The 7749-nt window shown below is 33.0% G+C and overlaps 1 protein-coding gene across 1 annotated transcript in view; it reads left to right on the top strand.

The window, feature by feature from the left end:
- Positions 1-7749, top strand: part of GABRG1 (gamma-aminobutyric acid type A receptor subunit gamma1) — an 88525-nt gene that overhangs the window by 26384 nt on the left and 54392 nt on the right. The gene's annotated exons all lie outside the window — the stretch shown is intronic.

Genomic DNA, 7749 nt, shown 5'->3' on the forward strand with positions numbered 1-7749 from the left:
CTGATGTATGTCAGAGAATCTGCTGAATTTGAAGATTATTGGTTAGAATGGTCACTAATGTTTTGAGGAGTTCACAGTCTGAAATAAGAAAAAAGAAAAAAATTAATGTAATTATTTTCCAACTGCTACAACAATATCTGACAGAGTTTTGATAAAACCGCCTAAGACTGAGAAATACTTCATAAAAGAGCTAATATTTGAAAGATAAGATACAGAATAATGACATTTTTATAAATAATGAATATTTTACATTCTCATTTCCAAAATTGTACTTTTTCATGCCATATTGCACTGGGTAAGACTAGAGTATAATGTTGGATAATCTCAAATTGTTTCTGATATCGGGAAAAACAATCCCTATTTCACTAGTAGGTATGATGTTTGCTTAAATGTCTTTTTTAAGGACACTTTTTTTGGTTGCCTTCTCTTCTTATTTTGCTAGGATTCTTTCTTTCCCTACACATCCACAAGTATGTGTGATGTGAAAACACAGTCTTCGAAACAGGTTTTTTCCTGGGTAGAGAAAACTATCGGAAAGCTAGAGAGAAGTGTGTTTAAGAAACTGAGCGGTGATAGGGAAAAGAAACAAAAGAGAATTTTGTGCTAAACCCTGGAGTCATATATTAGTAGTATTTGCTATGTATCTATATGGGCAGTGAATTTCTTGCATTTAATTAATGTTTGTTTTATTTTAGTATTTTGGAGGCTTCATGTTTTTGTTCTAGTTTTACCTTCGTACTTTTATCTTAATAGCCTTAGTCTTTTATTTATTAGCCCTTTACTCAGGATTCTCAGTTGTTATTGATATTATTTAACTCCCACATACTGTCCATACAATTAATGATATTTTTCTATTTTCTTTTTCCCTTCTTCTTTGCTTTATTATTTTTAATTATATATTTTCTGCTTTGTCACAACATGTAATATTTGTAAATTTGTTTAACACCATTTTCCCAATCTTTGCTTTAGTCTTTAGGCTCTTTCAATATATGCTGGAAGCTATAATCTTTGGGAAACTAACACAAGAACCCAAAACCAAATACCACCCATTCTCACTTATAAGTGGGAGCTAAATCATGAGAATTCATGAACACTAAGAAGGGAATAACAGACACTGGGTGGAGGGTGGGAAGGAGGAGAGGAGCAAAAGAGATAACTATTGGGGAATGGGCTTCATACCTGGGTGATAAAATAATCTTTACAAGAAAACCCCTGTGAAATGAGTTCACCTACATAAGAAACCTTCTCTTGTAACCAGAACCTAAAAGTTAAATAATAATAAAAAAAAATTCTCATCATTGGTATATTTTGCTAAAGTTATTTTAGTCATCTCTTTATTGAGCAGATTTTTCAGAAAGTTGTTATATGTAAAATTATTTTCTATTGATTTGAAACTTGAAGGACATAGTGGCTACATAGAAAATCCTCAATTTATGTTTTCTTTCACTAACTTTTCACTTTGATAGCCTAACTGCACTGGTAAATTGCTTCATGTGTAATTTTTGAAAAGTCTAATGCCAGTCTATTATTCGGTCCTTGTAATTTACCTAGTCTTTTTTTTTTCCTCCTGAAAGCCTTTAGGAATTTTTAAGAAAGCTTTCAACTGAAGTATTTTCTAGTATATGTTTCAGAGCTGTTCAATTTGGGTAACTGTTTTTCTAGACATTGATACATTTTTGTCAAAATGTAATTTCAGGTTTTCTTTTCAACCTTGGGAAAATGTATTTACTTCTGTATTTATCTAGGAGCATCAAGTTGAATATTTGTTCTGTTACGTTGTTTTGGTTTTCTGCTTCATGAATTCCCACTGTAGGTATGTTAGTCAACACTTTTGCCTGCCTTGTATTTGCACAATATTTTCTCTGACTTTCTGACTTCTCTTCATCTCATTTGTGTTCTCTTCATTATTTTCCTGCCTATTATTAAACTGTTTTTAATTGATTCACTGGTGACCATCATAATTTTGTCTTTTTCTTCTATTTTTTAAAGTTCAACCAATTTTTTATTTATTTCTTCCTTTTTGTGTATGTGTGTGTGGGTGAGAAATGTATTTATCTTGCTTAGTTTCTGAATTATTTTATTCGAGGTGATTTTTTCTTATTCCTAAATTTTTGTTTGAGTATACTTAACTGTGGGGAGTATTTTCTTACAGTTTCTTCTGCTTATTATTTTGTGTGGGGAATTTTCCACCATTGATTTGTATTGGATCTTGATATCTTAATTTTGCAATAATTATTTTGTCCTTTCAATTTTGTGGTTTGTGGGAGTTCTACAAGGTCTTAGCTTATTGATGTATTTTAATATCATGACAGCAAAGTTCAGATACTTTGGATTTGATTGTGGTGTTGGGGTGTATTTATTTTGTGGTGGAGGAGAAATTGTTACTTCCAATTCATTGATTCTTCTTTTCCTTGTAGAAGCATGAGGTACTTCCCTCAACTTTTCCTTGTCACTATACAATTTCCCAAGCTCACTTCTGTTTTTGTTTTTGACATTTTTCTTGGCCCAGAAACAACCTATTTTGAACATCACTCTTTCACATCACACACACTTGTAGATCCTTTTCTTCTTAGTTCTTGTGCTGGTCTCCAAATACATGTTTAAATACTTTCATATTAATGGTACACTTACTTTCTTCAGTGGACTTTGAGATCTACCTTAGACCCATCACTGACTCCGTTCTCTCTTCTACAGAGCCTATTTCAGGCTGCTGTGCCCACCATAAACTGTTGCCTTAGAGTAGAGATGAGACAATGTTTGAAAGATTTCTTTCCATGATTTGGTATTTGGGGTTTTATTTGTTTGCTTGTTTGACATCTATAGTCTTTTTGAAGTGTGGGCATTTTTTGTCTTTAAGTTATACTGAGAACTTAATTTTTGTTTACTTCTACTTTTCTCTTTTTATATATACATTTTCGAAGGAAATATTGGGAGATGAAGACACAGGGAATTTATGTAAATTTTCTCATGTACTGCTTTAGACTTTTATGATTTATTTCTTTGTAATTTCTTCTTTGTCACATGCAGTAGTTAGTGAATATTGTTTAATTTCAAAAATTAGCCTGTGTTCTAGGTATGTTTTTGTTACTGGTATCTACATTAATTTAATCTGGGTCTGAAAACATACTTAAGTCAGATTTATAATTCTTGTTGCTCAAATGTATAGATGTATAATTCTATACGTCTACTGAGAGAGGTGTGTTAAAAATCTCTGACTACAATGATTGACTTGGCCTTTAAAATATTTTTTAGTCCATTAAGATTTTGCTTTATACATATTGAAACTGTTTTAGGTACACACAAATTTTGGATTGTTTAGTCTCCTTTTTTAAAAAAAAAGTTTTACTTTTATTTTTATGGGTACATAGTGGATGTATATATTTATGAGGTAACTGAGGTATTTTTATATACACACAGAATGTGTAATAATCACATCAGGATAAATGGGGTAGTCACCTCAAGTATTTATCATTTCTTTTTGGTACGAACATTCCAGTTATACTCTTTTGGTTATTTTTAAATGTATGATATATTATTATTGACTGTAATCACCCTGCTATGCTATCAAATAATAGAACTTATTTATTCTATCTGACTATATTTTCATACACATTAAGCATCCCCACTCCCCTACCTCACTACCCTCTGGTAACCATCATTCTATTCTAACTCTATGTGTTCAATTGTTTTGATTTTTAACACCTACAAATGAGTGAGAACATGTGACATTTGTTTTTCTGTGCTGGGCTTATTTCACTTAACATAATGTCATCAGTTCTATCCATGTTGTTGCAAATGACAGAATCTTATACTTTTCTTTTTGTGGCTGAATAGTACTCAATTGTATACATATACCAAATTTTCTTTGCGATGGTTACACTTTCTGTTGAATAGCAGTTTTATCATTAGGAAACAATCATTCTGGTCCGTAGAATACATTTTGCTACAACATTTAATTTGATTGATATTATATATCTATATGTGTTTTCTTTGAGTTATGATTTGACTTTTTTTTTTCTCAAGATAGAGTTTTGCTGTTGTTGCCCAGGCTGGAGTGCAATGGTGCAATCTTGGCTCACTGCAACCTCCTCCTTCTGGGTTCAAGCAATTCTCCTGTCTCAGCCTCCCGAGTAGCTGGGATTACAGACATGTGCCACCACACCCGGCTAATTGTGTATTTTTAGTAGAGATGTAGTTTTTCCATGTTGGTCAGGCTGGTCTCGAACTCCTGACCTCAGGTAACCCACCCACCTCGGCCTTCCAAAGGGCTGGGATTACAGGCGTGAGCCACCACTCCTGGCCAGTTTGATTTTTTAATATATTTTTTTCATACTTTAGTTTTCAATATTTTTGTGTTCTTCATTAAGTAATTTCTTTTAGGAAATATGTATCTTGTTCCTGTTTCCTAATTATCAAGTCTGACAATTATTTTCTTTTAAATGGATTGGTTAATGCAGATATGTTTAAGGTAATTATTGAATATTTTCTGTTAAATCTACTACCTTTCTATTGTTTCCTGTTTTGTTAAGCTATTTAATTTGTTCTCTATTGCTTATATTTTTCTCTATTCTTTCCTTTTTTGAATTCATTAAATATTTGCGGTTTTATTTTATCCTTCTATCATTGCATTGTACACATATTCATTTATAAATTTTAGTCAGTAAAATACGCACTTTATTAGATTTAATCATAAATCAGTAACTTTATCATAATTCAAAGAAATTTCAAACCTTTTTCCATAAACCACGGTGTCATTTTGCTATTATGTCCATATATTTTATTCTATATTTATCTGAAATACCAAAAGACAAGATTATTATTGCTTTAAGGTGTTTAAAAGCAATTAACTTATACCAATAAGTTATCCTTTCTGGTGTTATTTCCTTTCTTAAATACCCTATTTCCATTTAGAAATATATTGTCTGCAGTATTTCTTTTGGTGCAAGTCTCCCAAAATGGAGTATTTCCGTTTTATATGAAAATTATTTTGTGTTGCCTTCATTTTGAATATTTCCAATCGATATGGAAACCCTGTTATTTCCTTTCCAAACTTCATAAATACCACTCAATTTTCTCCTGACTTTTACTATTTCTGTTGGAAAGTCACATTTCAACATTAATCTTGCTGTTTTGAAGATAAAATGTATTTTATCTGTGTACAGTTTTAACATTTCTTAGTCTTTGCTTTTCTACCATTTTATTTTAGTGTCCCTAGATTTGTTTTGTTTTCATATTTATATTGAGGAGTTTACAGAGCTTCTTGAATCTGTGGGTTGAAACACAGCTGCTTTTGAAATTCTCGGCCTGTATTTCGTCAGACATTTTTCTTCTGTCTCAATTTCTCTACAACTCCACTTGTGGGTATGTTTGACCTCTGCTATGTCATTACATCTCATACGCTCTTCTATAATTTTCTCTCTACTCTATTTGTGTTTCAATCTGCTCTTTATTACCGACCTCATTTCCCGTTCAATGTTTCTCACTTGTAGTCTTTACACCCGATTTTTAAATCAATTTCAGGTATACTATAATATTTGCAATCTTTTCTTCTATTTTCTTATATTTATTAACAGAAGTTATTTTAAAATCTTTGGTCATTACAATGTCTTGATAACTTGAGTAACTTTTAAAAATTTTCTTTTCCATTGTATCTCTCTGTTTAAGGTTATGTGGTTGTATTTCATGGAATGTGTCTTAATTTTGTGTTGAATGCATGTAGGGTATGTGAAAAATAATGGAGATTCTACAAGATATTATTTTATTCCGGAGAGGACTTAATTTTGTTTTGATAGTCAGGTTGAGTAAAGAAAATCACTGTCATTTGGTCAGAACTAGCATAATTTCCTTGGTAAAACTTTTATTTTGCCTAAGACACAACCTTTTGAGATGTCTGGACTGACAGCCTGAGGTTTGTACCAGGATCCTCTCTCCTTTTTTAGCCAGACATCCCTAAAATAGCTCAACGCTCTTCCTGTTGTTTTAGATGCTTAGGAGCTGCTTATATTTGGTTTGTCAAAATCACGTATGTACAATTTAGGAAACAGCAAATGCCTTGAGGGGAAATCGTATGTAGAATGTCCGATTAAATTCTGTGTGTGTGTGTGGGTGTGTGTGTGTGCGCACGCGTGTGTGTGTGTACATTCCAGGGAAGTCCTAGCTGTCCTGATAGCCCTTAATTCGAAGTTTTGTCTCTCCAGCCAAATAAAAGAGCTAAAAGCTCTAAGCTGCTCTGTTCTGTTCAGTCACTATTGCTGTGCTGTCAAACAGCAAATATACCAAGGGGAAAAAGTGGCCAAAGAATAATGTAGAACTCACCTCATTTTCATTATTTTCAGGGAATTTTTACATGAAATTTTGGCTATCTGATTTGCTCTGCTTTCTTCACCATCTGTATGTGTTTATTTAAAAAAAAATTATAGTTGTCTTTATTGGGGTGGATATTTTGATATCAATTAAACCACAAAGGAAGCATCAGAAGTCTGTAATTCTGTTTTACTCCTTATACTTTACTATTATTATTTTGTGTCTGCTTTCTCTATATATAGAGAACTATATACAGTTCCCTAAAACTATAAATCACTGTATTCCTAATGGCTAAATCAATGCTTAAAATATAAACTAGGTTCTCTTAATATTTACCAAGTATTTGTAGAATAGAATCCATTGTACATAGTCTTTATTAGTCCATGTGTAGGTATTTTGATAGTTGCCCTACTCCATGAGTTTTGCAGTTTAAGTACATTTATTTCAGATCAAGCTATGAATGCTCAAATTTTATATACAGTTGTGATAGCATCACTGTGTTTAATACATTAGGTTAAATGTGTCCTGGATACCTTGATAACTGTATCATGCATAGTAGCATTTTTTTTCTGTGCATCTGACTACATCTTAGGTGACTTAATTGTTGAAGTAATTTTTGTATGTATAGCTTTCTGCCCAAAATATGTTTTAGTACCCTTTGTCTTTGGTGGTGCTATGAAAACTTATATAACCAACTTATTGAGGTCTTCTGAACTTAATGGAGAATTAACATAAAAAGGTTTTGTTCATCCAGTTAAGCTTCTATTGCTTTATGATGAATATTATTTTCCTATGTTTTTATTTTTTTGAGGCATGGTCTCATGCTGTCATCCAGGCTGGAGTGCAGTGGTGTGATCACAGCTGACTGCAGCTTCAACCTCCTGGGGCTTAGCTGATCCCCCATCTCAGCCTGCTGAGTAATTGGGACTACAAGAGTGCCACACCGCACAGCTAATTGTTGTATTGTTTGTATTTTTTGTAGAGACGGGGTTTCACCATGTTGCCCAGGCTGGTCTCAAACTCCTGAGCTCAAGCGATCTGCCTGACCCAGCCTCCCAAAGTGCTGGGATTACTGGCATAAGCCACCATGCCTAGCCTATTTTCCTACTTCTTAACAACTTTACAAGTAGATTCTATGACTTTCCAAACAGTTTCAGTTATTTAAATAGTTCAGCCTAATATAAAAATTTAATATCCAGATTAAAAGACATCCTCTCTTGAGACACAGGTGAGACAAGCACCACTAGGGTGACACTGTGAGGGTCGGAGGATGGTAAGAAAGGGAGTAGTGTGGCTTGTTGTTTTATTCCATCTCTTTATCTCTTCTATGTTTCTAGTGACGGGGACATGGGAGGGATATAAAGAAGAATCGTCTACTTTTTAACTGGGCATAGTTGCAACCTTAGTCTTGTTACTTGTTACTTCTTTTTGGGCTAACACCAACTG

Source organism: Hylobates moloch, unplaced genomic scaffold (assembly GCF_009828535.3).
Source record: "Hylobates moloch isolate HMO894 unplaced genomic scaffold, HMol_V3 SCAFFOLD_17, whole genome shotgun sequence".
NCBI classification, from domain to species: Eukaryota; Metazoa; Chordata; class Mammalia; order Primates; family Hylobatidae; genus Hylobates; species Hylobates moloch.